Genomic DNA, 24,357 nt, shown 5'->3' on the forward strand with positions numbered 1-24,357 from the left:
TGATAGAAATTCTACATCTGGGTATGTTTTCATGATAGGATTGTGTGTTGTTTGCTGGAAAAGCAGCAAACAGGGGTCCACTGCAGATTCCACAACCGAGGCCGAGTACATTGCCGCAAGTGAAGCTGCCAAGGAAGCCGTGTGGATGAAGAAATTCATACACAAATTGGGAGTGATACTGTCCAGTGCATCACCCATCCCGTTGTTGTGTGACAACAATGGAGCGATCGCCCAGGCTAAAGAGCCTTGGGCCCACTCGAGGTCAAAGCACATCGAGAGGAAGTAGCACATACTACGAGAGATCGTTGGTAGAGGGGACGTCCTAATTCAGAATGTAGCATCAGCGGATAATGTGGCAGATCCATTGACTAAGCCACTGACATAGAAGGTGTTTGAGAAACACGTGGAAAGTATGGGACTCCGGCTTGTACCAGATTGGACCTAAGTGCAAGTGGGAGCTGTTAGACAGTTTTGTATGCCCTTTGTTGGCCCTTTGCAACAAGCGAAGGGTCCTCTCAATTTCTGGATCGAATTCTACTAAACCTTCCTGTCGAGTGTGTGTCATGCACTTGTAAATCTAAACCAGCAGAATTCGAACAAATAAATAAAAATAATAACAGAAATAAAAACAAATAAAAATAAAATAATAACAGAAATAAAAGGTCCAAATTAATCAAGGTTAACAAATTCTAATATTATTTTAGGATTAAATCCCCGGCAACGACGCCAAAAATTTGATAGCTATAAATATATAACTCTTGCAAGTACACTAGTTATCAAGTAGTATAAAAATATCGTTCCCACGGGGATTTAACAAAATAAGTATTAGAATCACAGTCTTTCCTAATTATTTGGACAGTCAAAATTTAGATTTAAGTAAACAAGAACTACTGAAAATAAAATCTCGAACAAAGAGAAAATGGAAACAAAGGTGATTACTAACCGAATATGCAATGATGAAATTGCTAGGACTTTTGGTCCACCTAACCAATGTAATAAATATTGATGGGTCCAATTATCCAAGACTAATTGTTATTCCCATAAGCTGATATTTTCACAAATTTATTTAATATTCTCTCTCGAGATATACTAAACCTACGCCCATCAAGTAACCCTTCGATCTTTCGAGTAGAGCTCTCAAGATGGAAGTGCATTAAGTCCAAGAAAACCATTAAATTCAGGTGAATCATGTATATATATCTCTATATACCATTCAACTCACACTATGAATTATTCTGTCAATTATGTGAATTCCTCTCTCAATTCATTCACATAACCCAAATCAATTAAGAGGTGGCCAAGCTCTTAATTGCATTAAGCACAATAATTCATAGACTATATGGAAATCACAATCTTGGATAAATCAAGAAGATAAAAATATATTCATTAACATGGTTAGGCTTTCCACAGCCCTACCAAGAAACAAATCGGTTCATAATGGAAGAATTAAAACAAAAAAAGGGGAAGAAAGAACACTTGAATTCGCCCATGGTGCTGAGATCTCCTCTTCTTGAAGTTTCTTGAATTCTTGAACCTTTCTTGAACCCTTCTTGACTGATTGCTCCTTGCTCCTTGATTCAAATCAGAAGTTGAATGATTGAATGATTCAATGATCAAGTGATCTAAAGCTGGTCCGCCCCCTCCTTTATATAGATTAAAGGGGAGGGGGTGGTCTCCTACTTTCTCTTGAAGTTGATCTTTACAAGAAATAGAAAGTCGTATCCTAATTCTAATCCTATCTCTTTATCTCTTGAACTCAATCCTTTTATCACTCTAAGATTACATCAAGAATTTAAATCTAGAAGGATTCTTCTTGGTTTCTTGTTCTTGGATTCGTAATAAACCTCCTCTACGAATTGGGCTTCAGCCAGGCTTTTCTACGAGTTGGGCTTCAGTTGCAGATTGGGCCTTCCTATGAATTTTCCGCGACTTCGGGCTCAGAATTGACTTCGGTTCAAGCCTAATCTGCGAAACCCCAAAACATGAAAGTTGTGGATTTTTCTCCTATCTTTCCAGTGGATCTTGAATCGGCCCATTCGGAGTTCGGAGACGCGAGTGAGGCCCAAATCACTGAACGATGTCGAAACTGTGAAAAATCGTCCGATTTGTCTTTCTTTGCTCTTGATGCCTTCTTTCCTACCCTAGACCAAAAGACAAGAGATATGAATCCAATTAGATGCTAATTTAGTATAAAAGACAGAATAATTGGGGATAAAAATATGATAAATTCTACTCTCATCAAATCCCCCACACTTAAACTCTTGCCCGTCCTCGGGCAAGACAAAACCCAAAACAAAATTAAAATAAGAACAAACTAACTAAAAGATTTGTTTTGGATTTCTCTCAACAGGGTATTTGTCCTCCCACATGCCATGATCCAGTATTAATGGTCCTCCCATTCGTCTACTTCTTTTCCTTTTTAACTTGTCAAGGAATAATCTTAAATCGCCAATCCTCATGTCCCCAAGTGAGATCAACAATCAAGGGAAGCAGACATCTCTTCGCATGAATAATTTAGGGCTAGAGTAAGCCCTCTTTGTTTTCATAATCACATGTGGCAAGATTCAAAAAATACCCTCTCATGATTCTTCAGAATGAAACAAGGAATGTTATTACCATAAGCTTACTCATGTATCACATCTCCACCACTTATCATGAGTGCAATGCATCAAAAGGTGAATTAGGGTTTGGGATCTAGGGATGAGTGCATTTTATGCTCCATCTCACGCTTTTATTCTTTGTGAGTGCATTTTATGCTCCATCTCACACTAGCTCTTTTTTTTCTCTCGGTGTGAGTGCATTTTATGCTCCATTTCATGCGAGTTTTTTTTTCTCAAATTTTTTTTTCTTTTTTTTTTTTGGATAACACATTCCAATACATGAACTCATTATCGTGGTCTCGACATGCCTAACAAAACAAGTTCTAGAATAATCAACCCCTGTTTGTCCGTTAGAAACCAAAAGCTCACAAGGGTAAACTCTGTATTGCATCTTGCCCGTTGATCATTCAAACTACTGAGATACCTTCCATAGCAAAAAATTTCAGCTAGATTTGCTTGCATCCTTTCTTGTCTATCCTACCTAAGCACATGATTCAAGGTTGTTTGCAATCATTCAAAAACAAGTCTCTAAGGAGCAGAAATTTCAAAAGGAAAGATTAAAAAGTGATGATCAAAGCATGCTAGAGTTCAAAAAATTTATCAACCCCTTACTCCTCCCCCACACTTAAGATCTACATTGTCCTCAATGTATGGAATATGCATAACAAGAATAAGGAGAGAGATTTAAGAGGACTTCCCTGCTATCTATGATTAAGGTCTTAAGAAAGGAAAAAAAACACAATCATAAGTAACAAAAAAAAATAATTTTTAATTTTTAATTTTTTAATTTTTTAATTTATTTTTTAATTTAATTTATTTTATTTTATTTTTTGTTGTTAGCATGACCTAAAAACAAAAGGAATAAGAAAAACAAACTTCCCTATCATGAATCGGATCCTCTAACTCTCTTGGTTGCAGCTTTCGGTGTGCTCCCCTTTCATCCATCATGGGCGGGTTCAGATCTGGAATAGGGACCTGCAAAACAGAGGGTAACGGTTTCTCATTAGGAATATAATGAGCATTACCTTGTCTTGGCTTGAACCCTTCTTGGCCGTCCTCTAAATAGTTCATCGCCTTCTTTACCTCTTCCTCCATGACCTGCATGTTTTTACATGAATTAATAATGTAGCTTTCAAAGGGGTCATCTAATTTAGATGTGTTAATTTCAGCTGCACCAACATCAATGCTATTGATTGCATAAATTTTATGTTCAATTGTGTTGGGATGTTCCATGGTTTTAAATACATTGAACACCACTTCTTCACCATTGATTCTAAGGGTAAGTAGACCTTTTCGCACATCAATTAAAGCATCACTAGTAGCAAGAAAGGGTCTCCCTAAAATTAATGGCATCGATCTATCCTCCTCCATATCCAACACAATGAAATCAACAGGGATGATGAAATTCCCTACTTTAACTAAGACATCTTCCACTATTCCCCAAGGGTATTTAATGCTTCAATCGGCCAACTGTAGGGTAATAGTGGTAGATGTTAGTTCATGCAATCCCAGCCTTTTAAAAATAGAGTAGGGCATTAAATTTATACTAGCACCAAGATCACATAAAGCTTTTTCAAATTCAGTTCTCCCTATGGTGCAAGGTATAGAAAAACTCCCTGGATCCTGAAGCTTTGGGGGCAATTTATTTTGGAGGATGACTGAGCATTCTTCGTTCAAATTTACCATCTCACATTCCTCCCATTTCCTTTTATTTGACATCACCTCCTTCAAGAATTTGGCATATTTCGGCATTTGTGACAATACATCAAGAAGGGGGAGATTAATGTGTATTTTTTTGAAAACTTCTAAAAATTTCTCAAATTGTCTATCTAAGTTAGCTTTCAAAATTCTTCCAGGGTAGGGAATAGGAAGTTTAATTTCATGTAAATTCAGTTTAGGGGTACTTCCCTCATTCTCCTTTTGTAGATCGGCCACTTCAGCTTCCTTGTCCTTTCTTTGAATTTTGCCAACTGTTTTCCCACTTCTTAAAGTTATGGCATTTACTTGCTCTCTGGGGTTCATTTCTGTGTTGTTGGGTAGCCTTCCCTCTTTCCTTTCTGATAACATGCTTACAACCTGCCCCATTTGAGCTTCTAAGTTCTTAATTGTTGTTTCATGGCTTTGGAATTTTGCTTCAGTAGTGTTGATGAACTTAGAAATCATCTCTTCCAGATTGCTCTTTTTTTCTTGTGGGGGCGGTTTGTGGTTGGAATCCCATGGGTGCCTTTTGATGATTGTTGCTCCAAGAGAAGTTGGGATGACTCCTCCACCCTAGGTTGTATGTATTAGAGTATGGGTTGAAGTTTGACCTACCAGCATGAGAGATAAAATTAGCATTCTCATGGGAAATAAAAGGACTATTTAATTGACAATCAGAATTAGTATGTCCTATTTGACCACAAAAATCGCATGAGATGCTAGATGGTGTATTAATGGCTGCAATATTAAAAGCATCAAACTTCTTATTCAGACTAGCAAGTTGCGCAGATATGGCTGCAAGGGAATCGATATGGTGTACTCTCCTCTGATTGGTTCGATCATTGCTCCACTGGTAGCTGTTTGATGCCATCTCCTCCACTAAGTCATATGCTTCCTCTAGAGTTTTCCTCATAATTGTACCACCTGTGGCTGCATCAATAATGGACTGATTAGAGGGGGTAATACCATTATAAAAAGTTTGTATTTGTCACCAAATTGGTATCCCATGGTGGGGACACTTTCTAAGCATCTCCTTGAATCTTTCCCATGCTTCATACAATGATTCCCTCTCAAATTGATTAAAGGTAGTAATTTCATTAATTAACTTTGCTGTTTTGGAGGGTGGGAAATATTTAGCCAAAAATTTCTGGGTTAGATCATTCCAAGTGGTGATACTTCCTGCAGGGAGTGAGTTGAGCCAATCTTTAGCTCTATCACGCAATGAAAAAGGAAATAATCTTAGCCTAATAGCATCATCACTAACTCCATTATGTTTAAAGGTATCACATATTTCAAGGAAGTTAACGATGTGTGCATTAGGGTCATCACTTGGTAATCCACTAAACTGAATACTAGTTTGGATCATTTGAATTATTGCAGGCTTTATTTCAAAATTATTGGCATGGATGGTAGGCTTGCAAATGCTGGATGTCACCCCATCAATGTTTGGACAAGCATAGTCCAAGAGGGTGCGATTTCCTTCTGCCATCTCTCCTTCAATCTCTATGGCTGGTTCGCAAATAACAACCTTCTCTCTTGCTTTTCCTTTGTTGGCCCTTTGCAACAAGCGAAGGGTCCTCTCAATTTCTGAATCGAATTCTGCTAAACCTTCCTGTCTAGTTTGTGTCATGCACTAGTAAATCTAAACTAGCAGAATTCGAACAAATAAATAAAAATAATAACAGAAATAAAAACAAATAAAAAGAAAATAATAACAGAAATAAAAGGTCCAAATTAATCAAGGTTAACAAATTCTAATATTATTTTAGGATTAAATCCCCGGCAACGGCGCTATATAACTCTAGCAAGTGCACTAGTTATCAAGTAGTATAATAATATCGTTCCCACGGGGATTTAACAAAATAAGTAATAGAATTACAGTCTTCCCTAATTATTTGGACAGTCAAAATTTAGATTTAAGGAAACAAGAACTACTGAAAATAAAAACTGGAACAAAGAGAAAATGGAAACAAAGGTGATTACTAACCGAATATGCAATGATGAAATCGCTAGGACTTTTGGTCCACCTAACAAATGTAATGATTATTGATGGGTCCAATTATCCAAGACTAATTGTTATTCCCATAAGCAGATATTTTCGCAAATTTATTTAATATTCTCTCTCGAGATATACTAAACCTATGCCCATCAGGTAACCCTTTGATCTTTCGAGTAGAGCTCTCAAGATGGAAGTGCATTAAGTCCAAGAAAACCATTAAATTCAGATGAATCATGTATATATATCCCTATATACCATTCAATTCACACTATGAATTATTCTGTCAATTATGTGAATTCCTCTCTCAATTCATTCACATAACCCAAATCAATTAAGAGGTGGCCAAGCTCTTAATTGCATTAAGCACAATAATTCATAGACTATATGGAAATCACAATCTTGGATAAATCAAGAAGATAAAAATATATTCATTAACATGGTTAGGCTTTCCACAGCCCCAGCAAGAAACAAATCAGTTCATAATGGAAGAATTAAAACAAAAAAATGGGAAGAAAGAACTCTTGAATTAGCATGATGCTGAGATCTCCTCTTCTTGAAGTTTCTTGAATTCTTGAACCTTTCTTGAACCCTTCTTGACTGATTGCTCCTTGCTCCTTGATTCAAATCAGAAGTTGAATGATTGAATGATTCAATGATCAAGTGATCTAAAGCTGGTCTGCCCCCTCCTTTATATAGATTAAAGGGGAGGGGGTGGTCTCCTACTTTCTCTTGAAGTTGATCTTTACAAGAAATAGAAAGTTGTATCCTAATTCTAATCCTATCTCTTTATCTCTTGAACTCAATCCTTTTATCACTCTAAGATTACATCAAGAATTTAAGTCTAGAAGGATTTTTTTTGGTTTCTTGTTTTTAGATTCGTAATAGACCTCCTCTACAAATTGGGCTTCAGCCAGGCTTTTCTGCGAATTGGGCTTCAGCTGCGGATTGGGCCTTCCTATGAATTTGCTACGACTTCGGGCTCAGAATTGACTTCGATTCAAGCCTAATCTGCGAAAGCCCAAAACATAAAAGTTGTGGATTTTTCTCTTATCTTTCCAGTGGATCTTGAATCAGCCCATTCGGAGTTCGGAGACGAAAGTGAGGCCCAAATCACTGAACGATGTCTAAATTGTGAAAAATCATCCGATTTGTCTTTCTTTGCTCTTGATGCCTTCTTTCCTACCCTAGACCAAAAGACAAGAGATATGAGTCCAATTAGATGCTAATTTAGTATAAAAGACAGAATAATTGGGGATAACAATTTGATAAATTCTACTCTCATCAAATCCCCCACACTTAAACTCTTGCCCGTCCTCGGGCAAGACAAAACTCAAAACAAAATTAAAATAAGAACAAACTAACTAAAAGATAAAGGTTGCGGAATGGGTGGGGCGAATTTCAAAAATTTCCTACCTTCTCCCAACTGGGAATCATATTCCCTGAATTTAGAATACAATATTCAAGGATCTACTTGAACCCTAACCAAACCAGATCTGTACCAAAAGATAAATGGGAGGATTATACCTGATCCGGAGAAGCAGTATCTCCCAAAGTTGGTGTTCACGCCCAAAGAATGCTCCAAGATCTGTCCCTGCTGAAGATGACACAGCTGTGGATGGAACAGAACCAGTAGGGTGCGTCCTACACACTGGATCCTTCGCAAGAATCCCCTGGATGTACTAAACACTAAATTCTTTCAGTCTTTCTTGCAAGACCGATGTCAAGATCTGGTTTCTTGACTTTCTTTTTTGCAAAGATCAAATCTTGCAATAATGCAGATGGCGGCGGCAGGAGGAGATTTCCAGAAACGAAAAGGCTGAACTGTTTTCTTTTCTGGAGAGTATGAGATCTAATCTCAAATCGCAGGAACCCTTCTTGCTTACCAAAACCCCTTGGATCGAAATCTGATTTCTCTCCCTCTTGGTACATTCGAAATCTCCTCCCTTTCTTCTTGATTAAGAAATCTCCTAATTAGGAGTTATCCCAATCCAAATCAGTATTTGGATAGGGGATAATCTTAATCCCTTTCCCAGATAGAGTTAGCTTACTCCTGATCTTATCAGGAGGTTACCAGATTCAAGTCTGATTTGAATTTGGTCTCTAAGAGTGGATAAGGCTAAGAGCCCAATCCTTTTTGCTAACTTCAATCTCAAATTCGCCCCATTGATGGGTGATCATATCAGCCCACCTCGAAATGGGCTTTTGGCCCATTAAGTATTCAGTGTTTAATTAGTTTCCAATCTGCTGCCTAGTTGGGCTTCTTTGTATGGCGTGGGACCCAAGCATTGATCTACACACCAGCCACATGGGTTCGGCCCAGCCTTTAATACAAGGCCCAGCCGAATTCACTGAAAAACTCAATGAACCCCTTGAGTCCATCGTATGGACCCTATGGGCCCAACACTTACATTAAGTGGCCCCTGGGCCAAGCCATCTTATAAAAGCCCAGGGACTGTGGGCAGGTGCAAGATTAGCCCATCAGGTATTATCCTAAATGGTCTTACACTTAACCTCTCAGCCCTTAATGATCAAGCACTGCCCGACAAGAGAGAACCTCTCCCTCGGCTGCAAGGAACAGTGCCGCACTCTCCTCTCACATGGATCCCGGGAATTAAAAACCATTTGCAAACATTTTGAAACCGTACATATATATGTAAATATATTAATTTTGCAAAAAACAAAATTCCAACGATTGAAATCAACTGCCGGCAGTTTGGTTTCCATCAAAGAGAGTGCATTCCCGATCATTACCCTTTGTCCGACAAAGTGGCTGATTCTGTCACTATGACCACCCACTCAGATGAATTCTCAAACTGCCCCAACATACCCAGGTTTTGATCCCCACTAAGGATCTCACTGATTGGCATATCAAAGGCAGCCTGATCCAACACCTAGTGAAGTGTCATAATCGAGTCTAGGGGTCAGGTGTAACTTTCCAGTTTTGCCCATCTATCTCCAAGGTCCAGGGCAAGACTGGAAATCTGGTCCGGTTCAAGGATTCAAGTAATCCCATGCTGTATGTGCCTCGGGTCTTACCCTGATGGCTGAGACAGGCCATCCCAACACTTGGTGGCACACCAGTATCAGCCTTGGCAGGATAAATCTCCCCAGACTTATCCAACGGCTGTGAACATTTAAAACTAACATGAGTCTCTACAAATGTCCAGTTTTAGGGTTTTACACAGAATTAGACCAAACAACATGAATCAAACATGCACTTTATTCATTTCCACTAAATAACAAAAGTACATCAAAATGATTGAAGCTAAGGGCATACAAAACTGTCTAACACTCGGGCAAGACAAAACTCAAAACAAAATTAAAATAAGAACAAACTAACTAAAAGATTTGTTTTGGATTTCTCTCAACAGGGTATTTGTCCTCCCGCATGCCATGATCCAATATTAATGGTCCTCCCATTCGTCCACTTCTTTTCCTTTTTAACTTGTCAAGGAATAATCTTAAATCGCCTATCCTCATGATGGAATCGCTAGGACTTTAGGTCCAATTATCCAAGACTAATTGTTATTCCCATAAGCTGAGATTTTCACAAATTTATTTAATATTCTCTCTCGAGATATACTAAACCTACGCCCATCAGGTAACCCTTCGTTCTCTCGAGTAGAGCTCTCATGATAGAAGTGCATTAAGTCCAAGAAAACCATTAAATTCAGATGAATTATGTATATATATCTCTATATACCATTCAATTCACACTATGAATTATTCTATCAATTATGTGAATTCCTCTCTCAATTCATTCACATAACCCAAATCAATTAAGAGGTGGCCAAGCTCTTAATTGCATTAAGCGCAATAATTTATAGACTATATGGAAATCACAATCTTGGATAAATCAAGAAGATAAAAATATATTCATTAACATGGTTAGGCTTTCCACAGCCCTAGCAAGAAACAAATCAGTTCATAATGGAAGAATTAAAACAAAAAAAGGGGAAGAAAGAACTCTTGAATTCGCCCATGGTGCTGAGATCTCCTCTTCTTGAAGTTTCTTGAATTCTTGAACCTTTCTTGAACCCTTATTGACTGATTGCCCCTTGCTCCTTGATTCAAATTAGAAGTTGAATGATTCAATGATTCAATGATCAAGTGATCTAAAGCTGGTCCGCCCCCTTCGTTATATAGATTAAAGGGGAGGGGGTGGTCTCCTACTTTCTCTTGAAGTTGATCTTTACAAGAAATAGAAAGTTGTATCCTAATTCTAATTCTATCTCTTTATCTCTTGAACTCAATCCTTTTATCACTCTAAGATTACATCAAGAATTTAAATCTAGAAGGATTCTTCTTGGTTTCTTGTTCTTGGATTCGTAATAGACCTCCTCTACGAATTGGGCTTCAGCCAGGCTTTTCTGCGAGTTGGGCTTTAGCTGCGGATTGGGCCTTCCTGTGAATTTGCCACGACTTCGGCCCCGGAATTGACTTCGATTCAAGCCGAATATGTGAATGCGCAAAACATAAAAGTTGTGGCTTTTTCTCTTATCTTTCTAGTGGATCTTGAATCAGCCCATTCAGAGTTCAGAGACGCGAGTTAGGCCCAAATCACTGAATGATGTCGAAACTGTGAAAAATCATCTGATTTGTCTTTCTTTGCTCTTGATGCCTTCTTTCATACCCTGGACCAAAATACAAGAGATATGAGTCCAATTAGATGCTAATTTAGTATAAAAGACAGAATAATTGGTGATAAAAATATGATAAATTCTACTCTCATCACCTGGGTATGTTGGGACAGTCTGAGAATTCATCTGAGTGGGTGATCATAGCAATAGGATCAGCCCCTTTGTCGGACAAGGGTAATGATCGGGAATGCACTCTCTCTGCTGGAAACCAAACTGCCGGCAGTTGATTTCAATCATTGGAATTTTGTTTTGCAAAATTAAAATTTATATATATATATATGTACGGTTTCGAAATGTTTGCAAATGGTTTTAATTCCCGGGATCCATGTGAGTGGAGAGTGCGGCACTGTTCCTTGCAGCCGAGGGAGGGGTCCTCTCTTGTCGGGCAGTGCTTGATCATTAAGGGCTGAGAGGTTAAGTGTAAGACCATTTAGGATAATACCTGATGGGCTAATCTTGCACCTGCCCGTAGTCCCTGGGTTTTTATAAGATGGCTTGGCCCAGGGACCACTTAATGTAAGTGTTGGGCTCATAGGGTCCATGTGATGGACTCAGGGGTTCACTGAGTTTTTCAGTGAATTCGGCTGGGCCTTGTAATAAAGGCTGGGCCGAACCCATGTGGCTGGTGTGTAGATCAATGCTTGGGTCCCACGCCATACAAAGAAGCCCAACTGGGCAGCAGATTGGAAACTAGTTAAATACTGAACACTTAATGAGCCAAAAGCCCATTTCGAGCTGGGCTGATATGATCACCCATCTATGGTGCGAATTTGAGATTAATGTTAGTAAAATGATAGAGCCTTTAACCTTATCCACTCTAGGAGACCAAATTCAAAACAGATTTGAATCTGGTAACCTCCTGGTAAGATCAGGAGTAAGCTAACTTAATCTGCAAATAGGATTAAGATAATCCCCTATCCATATATAGATTTGGATTGGGATAACTCCTAATTAGGAGGTTTCTTAATCAAGATGAAAGGAGGAGAAACCCAAGAGAAATATATCAGATTTTGAACCAAGGGTTTTTGTCAAGAAAACTCCTTGCGATTTGAGATAAGATCTCATACAAAACTCTAGAGAGAAGAGAAGCAGTTCAGCCTTCTTCGTCCCAGGAGTTCTCCTTCAGCCGCCGCCATTCCCTCTTGCAAGATTTGATCTTTGAAGCAATAGGGAGTCAAGAAATCAGTTCTTGACATTAGTCTTGCGAAAAAGACTATGAAAGATTCAGTGTTTAGAGTTTCCAGAGGATTCTTGCGAAGGATCCAGTGTGTAGGATGCACCCTGCTGGTTCCGTTCCATCCACAGTTGTGTCATCTTCAGCAGGAGCGGATCTTGGTTTCTTCTTTGGGCGTGAACACCAACTTTGGGAGATACTGCTTCTCCGGATCAGGTATATTCCTCCCTTTTGTTTTTTGGTTCAGATCTGGTTCGATTATGGTTCAAGTAAGATCCTTGAATACAGTATTCTAAATTTAGGGAATATGATTCCCAGTTGGGAGAAGGTAGGAAAATTTTTGAAATTTGCCCACCCATTCCGCAACCTTTTGGCGTTCATTAGATGGATCCTACCATTCTTTCAGGTGGGATGGGCATACTGGTTGAGATGGTGATCTATAGACTGTGGGAGCGGGTATAGGTGTCACGAGAGATGGCAAGGACAAGGGTACGCCATATGGGGGTATGTGTGATGGGTTTGCCCCAGCTTGAGATAACAGTCGATCCATCTTAGAATCCAAGGCCTCCATCATTTGCTTGATCTCTTCAAACTCTTGAAGGGTTACAAACCAATCATTAACAGGAGTAGACATTTTTCTGAACAGAACACCAGGCCAGAGAAGCTGAACTTATTATGCAAAATGTAAAATGGATGGAAAAGGAGATGATGAAAAAAAAATTCAAGATGAAGCCTTCATTAAGCACAACTGTGTAATTCATGAATTATGCCACTTCTACTATTTTCATTAGTGAGCACTGATAGCATGTCTAGAACCATTGGCTTAACCTCATTCAGTTCTTTCTTTCTTACATTCTTCTTTTTATTTTTCATCCTAAGGAGCATTAAATCTCGAAGAATAGATACCACACGCATGAAATAATGTGAAGGGAAAATTTGTGTATGTGTGTGTGCCATCGGTGGAGTGAATTAAATCCAAAAAAACATTCCATGAATGAAATGTTTGAAGTAGGGTAGGACCTATTCAGGAGGCAACCTAGGGTTGTTCAGCAAGTATGAAGAATTTTGGACTTAAAAGATTAGATAATGAAACTTTCATTTTTATTTTATTATCCAGGTCGAACCCAAGCACCATTGCTCAGGCTGCCTACGTTACCCCTCATGAGGGATCAAACCGAGCATAGTTCAAGTTATTTACAACTTCAAATATAAGCAAGAGGAAAAAAGGGCACAGAAAACAAATGATCAAAACATGTGGTATGCCGCTAAGGCTGGAAGATTCCACTATCGATAAGATTCTGCATTGCAAGCTGGAGAGGAACACACTGGTCGATCGGACGTCCAAGCATTTGATGATAATTGCAGAATGTATTCAATCTGAACCCTCGAGGGAGTGGACTTGGAACTGGTTTTGGCTGAAGTGGAACCAAATATCCTTTTTCCACTAGTTGAGGAAGTAATTGAGAAAGTGGCATCGGGAGCGGAGTAAGCTTTCTCTTAACCCATCTATCTGATTGGGAAGGAGAAACAAGATGCTTATGACTATAAGGTCTGACTTGTTGATAAGCAGCTTGTACTTCATTCACTTCTTGAGATGGTGGAGGGCCTGTAATCTGACCATGATTTCCTAATCAAAAATCATGCTCAATTCTCTTCCTGACAGTAACTATGCCCTTAAAATCCTTAAAATCATAAAATTTCATAAATGTAGAGAAAGGTGGTTCTAAGGTCCTTAGAAACAATTCGATCATTTCTTCCAAAGGAATGGGAGTCTTCAACTTAGCAGCAATGGATCTCCATCAGTGCGTATATTTTGCAAAACTTTCTTCGAATGTCTTTCGTATGCCTTCTAATGTCTCTCTTGTTAGAGCCAGATCTATGCCATAATCAAACCACTCCAGAAAAGCTGTAGCCACTTGATTCCAAGCCTTCTTCTTATCCACTTCAAGTGATGCAAACCATGCTAATGCTTCACCCTCCAAACTTTGCTGGAAAAGCTGGACGAGGATCTTTTCATCTGCTCCAAGCTGAAACATCTCACCATAGTATGTGCTTAGGTGCATTCTAGGACAACCTTTTCCGTCATACTTATGAAATTCTGGGATCTTAACACCTTCTGGCAGCTCCAACCTTGGGTATATGCACAACTCATTGAAATCTAGCATAGGAGGGGACTGAATGTGCTTTAATTTCTGCAAATCTTGCTTTAAAATGGCTATATCCTCATAGATGGGAACTATGCTTAGTGGCAATGCTGTACTTGTGGAATGTTGGTTTTGATTATCTGTCTCAATGTATGATTCTCTAGGATGCTATGATCTCGATCACATGATGTTCTTTGAATCCAATGTCTTAACCTTCTTGAAACTAGATGCCATGATCCTAAGGAAATGCTCTGATTCAGAAATGTGATTGGTAGTTTCATCTTTTATTTTTATTATTTACTTTTTATTTATTTTTTCTTTTTTTTCTTTATTTGCTCTTTTTGGTTTTTATTAAAAATTGGACAATTAAAGGGAATAAGAAAATTGCTAAGGCCTATGTAGTGGGAGGTCTTGCCTAAGGCCACTAAGGCAGGATATGCATAATGCAAAATGTATGTGAAAACCATACAATTCCAACAAAACATCGAGAAAACAATGCTAAAACCGGCTTGCCCTAGTTTAGGACCATATGGGGTGAACACCAGGGTAGGTAAGGAAATATGCATGAAGTTGGGAGTGGGTCGGTGGTGTAGGCGGAAGCGTGTCGTTAACCACTTCGGAACACCAGTTTCAAAACTTATAAATTTTTTCGATTCTCAAACAACTACAAACGTAGTTAGTGGTGAGAAAATGGTTGTATCCATAGGGAAGCAAGGGAAAAATTGTTACGAACTTTAATCTGGATAAAAGAACATGATGGGAAGTTGCAGAAACATAGAATTTAATTAATTAAATTGGAAAAATAGAATTCGAACATTGTTGAAAGTGAAAAGTGCAAAAAAATAAATAAATAACAGAAATAAATAAATAAAAGAAACTAATTAAAAAGTTTGTAATTTGACCAGAGGTAGCAGTCTTCGGATCTCTTCTTTGACCCTCGAACTTCTCGAGCTAGGCCTTCTGTCCTACCTGGCCGAATTCCAGATTTACAGAAAAGAAAATGAAAATTAAACTGGATAAAAGTAAATTGCAGAAAGGAAAAAGCAGAACTGGAAATGAAAGAACAAAAATTAAAATTAAAGCTAAAGAAACTAGTTGGGATCCGAATCCAGAGGTGGCAGTAGTGGCTTAGGTGAACTGCAAGTAGGAACCTCTCCTCTTGCCTGAGTGTTCTCCTCTTCCTCTTCCCTTGAACTTCTCAAGATCAGCCTTTTGTCTTACCTTGGAGCAGAATCCAACCCCTTCTTAGGACCCCTTGGGTTTTTTTTATAGAGAAGGGTGGATAAAACTGGAATTAGAGAGAAAGAGGGGGGTGATAACTGGGTTTTAGCAGAAATATGGGCACCCTAGGGTTTAGAATGGAGGGTTAGGATTATTCTAAGGTGATCCTAAGGCTGAGAAGAGAAGGAGAGGGTGCCCAATATTATGTAGGGCTGAGATAGAGAATGGAATAGAGGGATGAGATCTAGTGGCTAGGGGCTGAATGGTGAGGATTAGAAGTTAGGTGGCGCCCTAGGGTTAAAAAGCTAAAAAGAGAGTGCCCTAAAATGAATGGTGGAGATTAGAAGGGATAGAAGGTGGAGATTTAGCAACTAAGGGCGGCTAGGGTTTGGTAAGGATGAAAAGGAATGGAAAGGCACCCTAGGGTTTGCTAAGGAGAGGGAAGTAAGCTAATACAGTAGGAGGGGCACCGTTCTGGGTTTAACAGATTGGAGGCGCCTTCCTGTGCTCAATTTTTCACAAAAACACCCCTTCTCTCAGTTGGACTTCACACCAGCTTCCCAAAAACTGCATTTCAGCCATGAAACTTTCCTAGTTTTCCACAAGATTTGCATAAAGACCCTTAGAGGTCACAATATTGAATTTTACTGGGAAAATGGGGCATTTTGACTATTCTAAGGCCTAAAATACCCTTGAAATAATGCCCTTAAGGCATCAAAATACAAAGTTATGAGTCAGCCACCTATGAAGTGGGTAGGTTGCTATGAACTGGCTATCTAATTAAAAGGTCCAAGGGTATTAATAGAAAAAAATGGGTGTTAGGGAGCTAAGTGTGGTGGATGTTGGTTTATTAGGCTCCAGTTGCATTAGAATGGAAAATGGATTAACAAGGGATGGTAGGGAAAAGCAATTTAGGAAGGTAGCTTAAGATTACTCTTTGGTTGGGAAGAGAAACTAGTGCCTCTATACCCGACTATGCTGAAGGAATGCAAAATGCAATATGATGCAAACAAGATGGACCTCTATCATGAGAAGAATAGAAATTAAGGAAATACCTTCAAAAGAAACCAAAACTAAGGAAAAGACTTGATTGAGATTAAAATAATTGCAATGAGCAGTTTATTTGGAAATTTAGATTGACATTAGTTTGAAGAGGAAAGGTTTAGACTCTCTTCACTTATCCCTCTTCTTTCTTTTTTTATTTATTTTATTAAATTTCAAAAAGAGAACAAAGAAAGACACTAACAACTATTACACAAGCATTGATCACAAACTAAGGAGAATTGATTTGATCTATTTCTAGTTCCACAGTTATAAAAAAGCCTACAAAGAAATTTTCCCCTTCTTTTGATTTTACCCATTTATATTATTTTCCTTCATTATTTCTCCTTTTATTATTTTGATCTCCCTTTTTATTATATATATATATTCACTTATTTCATGTTTCCTTTATTATAGACTTTTGATTTTTATTATTTTTATCTTTTTATTTGTGTGTTTTTTGTTATTTTTTGTTTTTTTCTTAGTTTTTGTTTTTATTATTCATTTTGTTTTTTCTTTGTTTTTTTGTTTGTCTTGGGAAATGAAACTTTCCTTTCTTTTCTTTCTCTCTCTCTTTTTTTTTTTAATTTTCTTGATGGCCTGTGATCCATTATTCTGTACAAATTGTGGTATCAACTAGAGTGAAAGAGAGGGAAAGAGGGCAAACTACATAAGAATGCAAATAAAATAGCTGTTGGCGACATACATGTGAATGCAAAGAGTGAGAATAACTTCAAGTGAAAATGATCCTCTATCAACAAAACCACCATCGAAAAAATATGAATTTTCATATGAGGGTTGTGCACTGGGTTCAAATATATTCAACAAGTCATAGAACTGGCCTAAGTACATCGACTCAAACAATGAAATGATTGTCATATGAGACAGTTATATCCACTAGAACTGGCGAAGCACGTGACATTTTTCATGTCTGCAGTACAATCGGAATCGGGTATGCATATCACTTGTGCTTACGTAACGTGCCTACTACATCCGGACCCCTATCCTTGCACCAGAATATTGTGCTTACGAAACGTAAATGCTTCATTGGCCTTGAGTTTGATTTCTTATGCTTGCCATCTGTGTGAACGCAAGATCTCTTGCAATTTGTTCAACTAATTTTCTTACGACTGGATCGATCATCTTTGTCCTGATTATGGCTCAAGAAAAATTGTTTGAACTATTTCGGATTGGGAACCTTTGTTCTCTCTGAACTTGAATGCTCCTCCGCGTTACAAGAAGCCAAAGCATCCTACTGAGAAATTGATGCCTACCATGTTCCAAACTTGACGGTGGAATTATTAAAACAGAGAAGCCCTCTTCCCAAGGTTAAGGAAAAAAACGCCCTTCTCTCCATATGAATTAAGTTCAAAACGCTTGTTGCACGGTAGACCGATCGTGACAAAGCACAGGAAGAACTAGCTGCCTTGGAACACCAGATTGCATATATTTTCCTTCCCTTGTAACCTGAGAAACCCACACCAGCATTTGGTTCCTTGGAACGTACACATGATCAAATTGCAAAACACCATTATCCATAGTGTTGTATGCACAATTTCCAAATTTCCTCCCAATATCACCAACAGTAATGCTTGGAAGAGGTGAGTGATCATCCCACTCCATTGCTGAATTTAAAACCATGCATCCCGTGATCTTGACCAGTTGTGCCTGAAACCTTATGCCCATAACTTTCTCAATCCAACATCTGCAACTTCACCAGTACACTCCTAGAATACCCTTCCTCTTTCTCTCTCTCTTTCGCAAAATTCTTCTCTTTTTTTTCTTTTTATCTTTTTCCTTTTTTATTTTGTTTGTATTTCTATTTTTATTGTTTTTTTAATTCCCTATTTTATTATTTTTTATTTGGATTTTTCATGTATTTGTATTTTATTTAATTCTCAATAGTTATATACATTATTTTTGGATTTTTTAGAATTTTTTTACATTTTTTTATATATTTATTCTTTTTTTTCTTTTTTTTTCTATTTAATAACTTCGCCTTTATTTTTTTCTCTTTGATTTTTTTGATTTATTATTATATTTTTTACTGTTTATGTGATTTTCATTTTTCTTTTTTTTAATGAGAATATTATTTTTTTAATTTTTTCTATTCTTCTTTCTTTTTACCCTTTCTTCTCTTTTTTCTCTTTTTTTCTTTCATTTTTTGGATTTAAATAAAATATCTTTTTTCTTTTTTCTTTAATGCATACTTGTGCTTAACTAAACCTTACAACTCCTCCACTTTTTTGTTTTTTACCTTTTTTCCTTTTTATTATTATATGTATTTTTATTCTTTTATTTTTTTATTTTTTTAATTTTTTATTTGTTTTAATATTTGGTTTTTTTACTTTTTTATTTTTTGGACTCTTGATTTTTAATTTATTTTTTACTTTTTATTTTTTTTTAATACTTTTGATTTTATGTTGTTGTTTGATATGGACCCCACAAGGGGTATGCAAGCAAACAAAGCTGAGGTGGCTGATACCCTAACTGACTAGGCTGACAACATGTGGAGTGTGATGCACGAGGTGAGGGTTTGACACCTTGACTCAATGGTTCCAACAAAGTTGCCAACCTTCAAACCTCCACCCATTGATAACCCTGCATTTTGATGCCTTAAGGGCATCAATTCAAAGGTATTTTCGGCCTTAGAGTATTCAAAGTGCATCCTTTTTCCAGTTAAAATCAATTATGTGACCTCTGAGGGTATTTGTGCAAATTATGTAGAAAACTGGGAAGTTTTCATGGATGAAGTGCAGTTTTTGGGAAGCTGGTGTGAAGACCAACTGAGAGAGGGGGTGTTTTTGTAAAGAACTGAGAACAGAAGGGTGCCTCCTATCTGCTAAACCCAATTGGCGCCCATCCTACTGTATTACCATGCTCCCCTCTCCTTAGCAAACCCTAGGGAGCCTTTTTAACCCATTCGTTTCCTCCTTACCTAACCCTAGCCGCACCAGATGTGAAATCTCCACCATCCACTCCTTCTAATCTCCACCATCCATTTTAGGTCTCTCCTTTGTAGCGTCTAAACCCTAGGGTGCCACCTATTCTGCTAATCCTCACCATTCAACTCCCCACCATTAAATCTCAGCCACTCCCTCCATCTTATATCTCAGCCATTCAATCTAGGGCACTACATATTCTTTTATTCTTAACCCTTCAACCCTAGATGTTCTAATCTACACCCTCCATTTCTGGGCGCCCTCTCCTTCAATTCTCAGCCATAGGATCACCCCAAAACCATCTTAGTCATTCATTAGAAACCCTAGGGCATCCCTAACTTTGCTAAATCCCAACTGTCGCCCCCCATCTTTCTCCCTATTTCCAATTGTGTCCACCCTTCTCTATAAAAAGGGTCCCAGGGGCCCTATAAAGGGGGTTGGTCAATTCACCCAAGTAAGAAGGAAGGCTAATCTTGAGAAGTTCAAGGGTAGAGGAAGAGGAGGACGCCCAGGCAAGAGGAGGGGTTCCTACTTGAAGTTCGCCAACACCACTACTGCCACCTCTAGATTTTAATCCCAACCATTTTTTTCTTCAGTTTTAGAATTACTTTTTGTTCTTTAATTTCTAGTATATTTTCCCTTCTTGCAAATTTTACTTTTGTTAGATTTAATTTGTACTTTATTTCTTTTCTGCAAATCTGAAATTCGGACAGGTAAGAAGGCCTAGTTCGAAAAGTTTGAGGGTCAACGGCGAGATCCGGAGAATGCTACCTTTATCGAATTGTAGATTTCTTCTTTTTAATTTCTGATGTTTATTTATTGCTGTTATTTATTTTATTTTCAGCAGTGTTCGAACTCCATTTTTATTTAATTCCAATTTAATTAATGATAGTTTTGTGATTTTGCAATTTCCCTTTGCATTCTTTTACCCGAATTAAGGTTTATAATAATTTTTCCCTCGCTTCCCTGTGGATACAACCCATTCTCACCATTTACTACGTTTATAGTTGTTGTGACAAACAGAAAAATTATAAATATTTAAACTGGTGTTCCGGAGTGTTTAACGACACACTTCTGGACACACCACCCATCAATCATATGGGATTCTCAGGTTGTTAGTTGGTTTAAGAACTTTCAACATAGCGTACGGGAACTTTGACCCTAAGGCATAGCCTACTAGTCTCTCCTAATAGGACATGGGGTTCTACAATCTAATGTAGATGGTGTGCAAAAAGTGCATAAGAAAATATAGAAATAGTAGATATAAAGTAATAAAGAACTATCTAACAAACACAAAGAGAAAAGCAATTATTATTCTAACAGATAAACTCGCAATATATACAAAGATGGAAATAAAGCCAAATGAGCCCCACCTATGGTCCAAGAACTCCCCAGCGGAGTCGCCAGTCTATGAGCGTCGGAAAAAAAACTCATTTGCCACTTGGACTGGAAATGGAGTCGCAACCCATCAAGTAAATGAAGAGGAGGTGATGGGACCTCCAGGATTTACATCAGAAAGCACTTTTGATTTATTAGTGACTCCATTGCTCGAGGCACTGTCTAACCAGTCTGGTTAAGACTCGGATGGGAGAGGGAAGAGGTTAGGCACCCCTCTCTTGGGTCCAATGGGTGCGGCCCACATGGGATTCTAATAACCAAGCATAGACACAAATATTAAATCAACTAAGAGCAAACAAGTGAAGAACAAGCACCATAAGAGAATCCTTCTAATTTTTTTTATTTTTATTTTATTTTTTATTTTATTTTTTATTTTCTGAATTGTTTATGTAATCCTATTTATTTTACGAGGTTATTTTTAGTTTAAAATTTTTTTATTATTTTTTTATCTTTTATGTTTTTATTAATTGTTTATTTATTTTATTTTTAAAATTTTTATTCATTTATTTTTATATTTTGGTAGTTTTTTTTCTTATTATTTTCTCACTTCCCTCTTTTAGCAACTACTATTGTATTTTTTTTTTGTTTATTTTCTTATGGAAGCCTACTAGCATTTTCATTTATTAATTGCTCTCATTAACGTACTCTTTCTCTAACCCTTCCTAAGCTTTATGATATTTCCCACTACTAAATTATCCATAAATCAGCCTGATTATCATAGATTTTTATTATCATTATATTTAACTTTTTTTCATAACGGCAGTACTCTTATACCTTACCACTGTTCCCTCCTATCATTTTACATTTATTATTATTATTATTATTATTATTATTATTATTATTTTACGATTCTTCCAATTTGATGGGTTATCACTCTTCTCACCTTGGAAGGCAATTATTCAATTCAAATGGATTCACTCTTATGGCAGAGAATCGACCAAACAATTTCCCATTGATTGTATCAACCTTTAACATGTCAAGTAGAGCGATCATCTAATCAACAAAACAATTAAGATTGGAACTTACTGTTAGACAGTTGTATGCCCTTAGCTCAAATCAGAATGATGTACATTATGACATTTATTGTAAATGAATATAGTACATTTTTTATTCATGTTCTTGTGGTGTGTTTCTGTGTAATACCCTTAAACTGGACACTTATGAAACTCGTGTTAATTTAGAATGTTCACAGTCGTTAGATAAGTCTGGGGAGATTTATCCTGCCAAGGCTGACACTGGTGTGCTGCCAAATGTTGGGGTGGCCTGTCTCAGCCGCCAGGGTGAGACCCGAGGCACATGCAGTGTAGGTTTACTTGAAACCCTGAACCGGACTAGATTTCCAGTATTGCCCTGGACCTTAGAGATTGATGGGCAAAACTGGAAAGTTACACCTAACCCCTAGACTCGATTATGGTACTACACTAGGTGTCGGATTGGGTTGTCTTTGATATGCCAATCAGTGAGATCCTTAGAGAGGGTCAAAACCTGGGTATGTTGGGACAGTCTGAGAATTCATCTGAGTGGGTGATCATAGTGACAGGATCAGCCCCTTTGTCGGACAAAGGTAATGATCGGGGATGCTATCTCTCTAATGGAAACCAAACTGCCGGTAGTTGATTTCAATCGTTCAAATTTGCTTTGCAATATATATTCATATATGGATATACATATATGTTATGGTTTCAAAATGTTTGCAAAAGGTTTTAATTCCTGGGATCCATGTGAGTAGAGAGTGCAACACTGTTCCTTGCAGCCGAGGGATAGGTCCTCTCTTGTCGGGCAGTGTTTGATCATTATGTCCTGAGAGGTTAAGTGTAAGACCATTGAGGGTAATACCTGATGGGTTAATCTTGCATCTGCCCATAGTCCCTGGGTTTTTATAAGGTGGCTTGGCCCAAAGACCACTTAGTGTAAGTGTTGGGCCCATTAGGAGCCCATGTCATGGGCTCAGGGGGTGCACTATCCATAATAGTGTATTCGGTCAGGCCTTGTAACAAAGGCTGGGCTGAACCCATGTTGCTGATGTGTAGATCAATGTTTGGGTCCCACGCCATACAAAGAAACCCAACTGGGCAGCACTTTGGAAGCATACTAAGCACTAAACACTTCATGGGCCTAAAGCCCATTTCGAACTGGGCTGATTTAATCAGTTAAATAAAGGGGCGAATATGAGATTAGATTAGCAGATAGGATAGGGTCTTAACCCTATCCACTCAGAGAGTCCAAGATCTAAATAAGATTTAGATCTGGAAACCTCATAATGAGATTAGGAGAGGGTTGGTCTAATCTGCAGATAAGATAAGGATTTATCCTTATCACTTAAAGGGAATTCAGAGCCCAATATGATTTGGATTAGCAACTCCTAATAGGATTAGGAGCTGATCCCTTTAAGGTTATAAAAGGAGGAGGGGGCGGCAGCCTCTTAACACATCAGATCATCCTACTCTCAGAGCAAGACATAGAAGAGAGAACATAGCATCATTGTGCTATCTTCTCTCTGCCGCCTCCTTCCTGTCGCCGCCATAACTGCCAGTTTGATCTCCTCTTTCTAGCAGGAATGATCAAGATTGGATCTTGATATCAGCCTTTGGTGAAAGGTCGATTCGAAGTTGTGCTCATAGCCTCCAGTGAATTCTTGCGAAGGGTTCGGTTCGTAGGACGAACACTGCTGATTCTGCTCCAACATTCACTGTGTCATCTTCAGTGGGAGCAGTCTTTGGAGTCTTTCTTTGGGCGTGAACTCCATATCAGGTATATCCCTCTCCTGCTTCTGGTTTCAAATCTGGTTCAGTTTATGGTTCAAGATTGATCCTTGAAAATGCATATTTTCTAAAACAGGGAATGTGATTCCCAGATGAGGGGAGAGGAAATTTTTTAAATTTCGCCTAACCTACCTGCAGGGTTCGGCCATCCATATGATGGATCTCTCATTCCTTCACTTACAACCTTTCATTGGTGTAAATCATATGCATATTGAAATAAAAAAAGAAGATGAACAATGCATCATTACGAACATCATGGAAGGAAAATTGTTAGTAAAGAAGTAAATGAACACAGATTTATTCTAACAGATATCTTCCTGGTAAACAAAGTCATGCAGTGATCAGAGATCCAAGAGGAGGTAACAATGAGATTAGATAAGTCTTAATAGTATCGATGGAACTGGTTTAGCAAAGACCTCACCACTAGTTCCGATTAATAACCATCTCAATACCCGTCATTAAGAAAAGAAAGAAGAATAAATCAATAAATAAACAAGATAAAAGACAGACCAAGATTAACAAAATGCGAACAGAGGTTGTAAATCTAAAGGGAGCTTATTGCTACTCAAATGAATGCTTCATTATTGAAAGAAATTAATCAACGAAAGAAATTAGCAACCGAGATAGTTAAATGAAACATAATCATTAAGAATCTGATCCATCCACAAGATGTTTAGGAGACAATCCATGTGGTAACTCCTTCCATCACTACATTTGTCCCTGGAAAGGGATGATGCA

The 24,357-nt window shown here is 37.9% G+C and overlaps 1 non-coding gene across 1 annotated transcript; it reads left to right on the top strand.

Annotated features, from left to right (window-relative positions):
- Nucleotides 1–5,299: 5,299 nt before the first annotated feature.
- On the top strand, nt 5,300–5,406 carry LOC148804285 (small nucleolar RNA R71). The gene has a single exon (XR_016081654.1). It is a non-coding gene; the product is annotated as a small nucleolar RNA R71 (small nucleolar RNA).
- The last annotated feature ends 18,951 nt before the right edge of the window (nt 5,407–24,357 follow it).

The sequence above is a fragment of the Nelumbo nucifera genome, chromosome 1 (assembly GCF_055504915.1).
Source record: "Nelumbo nucifera cultivar China Antique chromosome 1, China Antique-T2T, whole genome shotgun sequence".
In the NCBI taxonomy this organism is placed as follows: domain Eukaryota; kingdom Viridiplantae; phylum Streptophyta; class Magnoliopsida; order Proteales; family Nelumbonaceae; genus Nelumbo; species Nelumbo nucifera.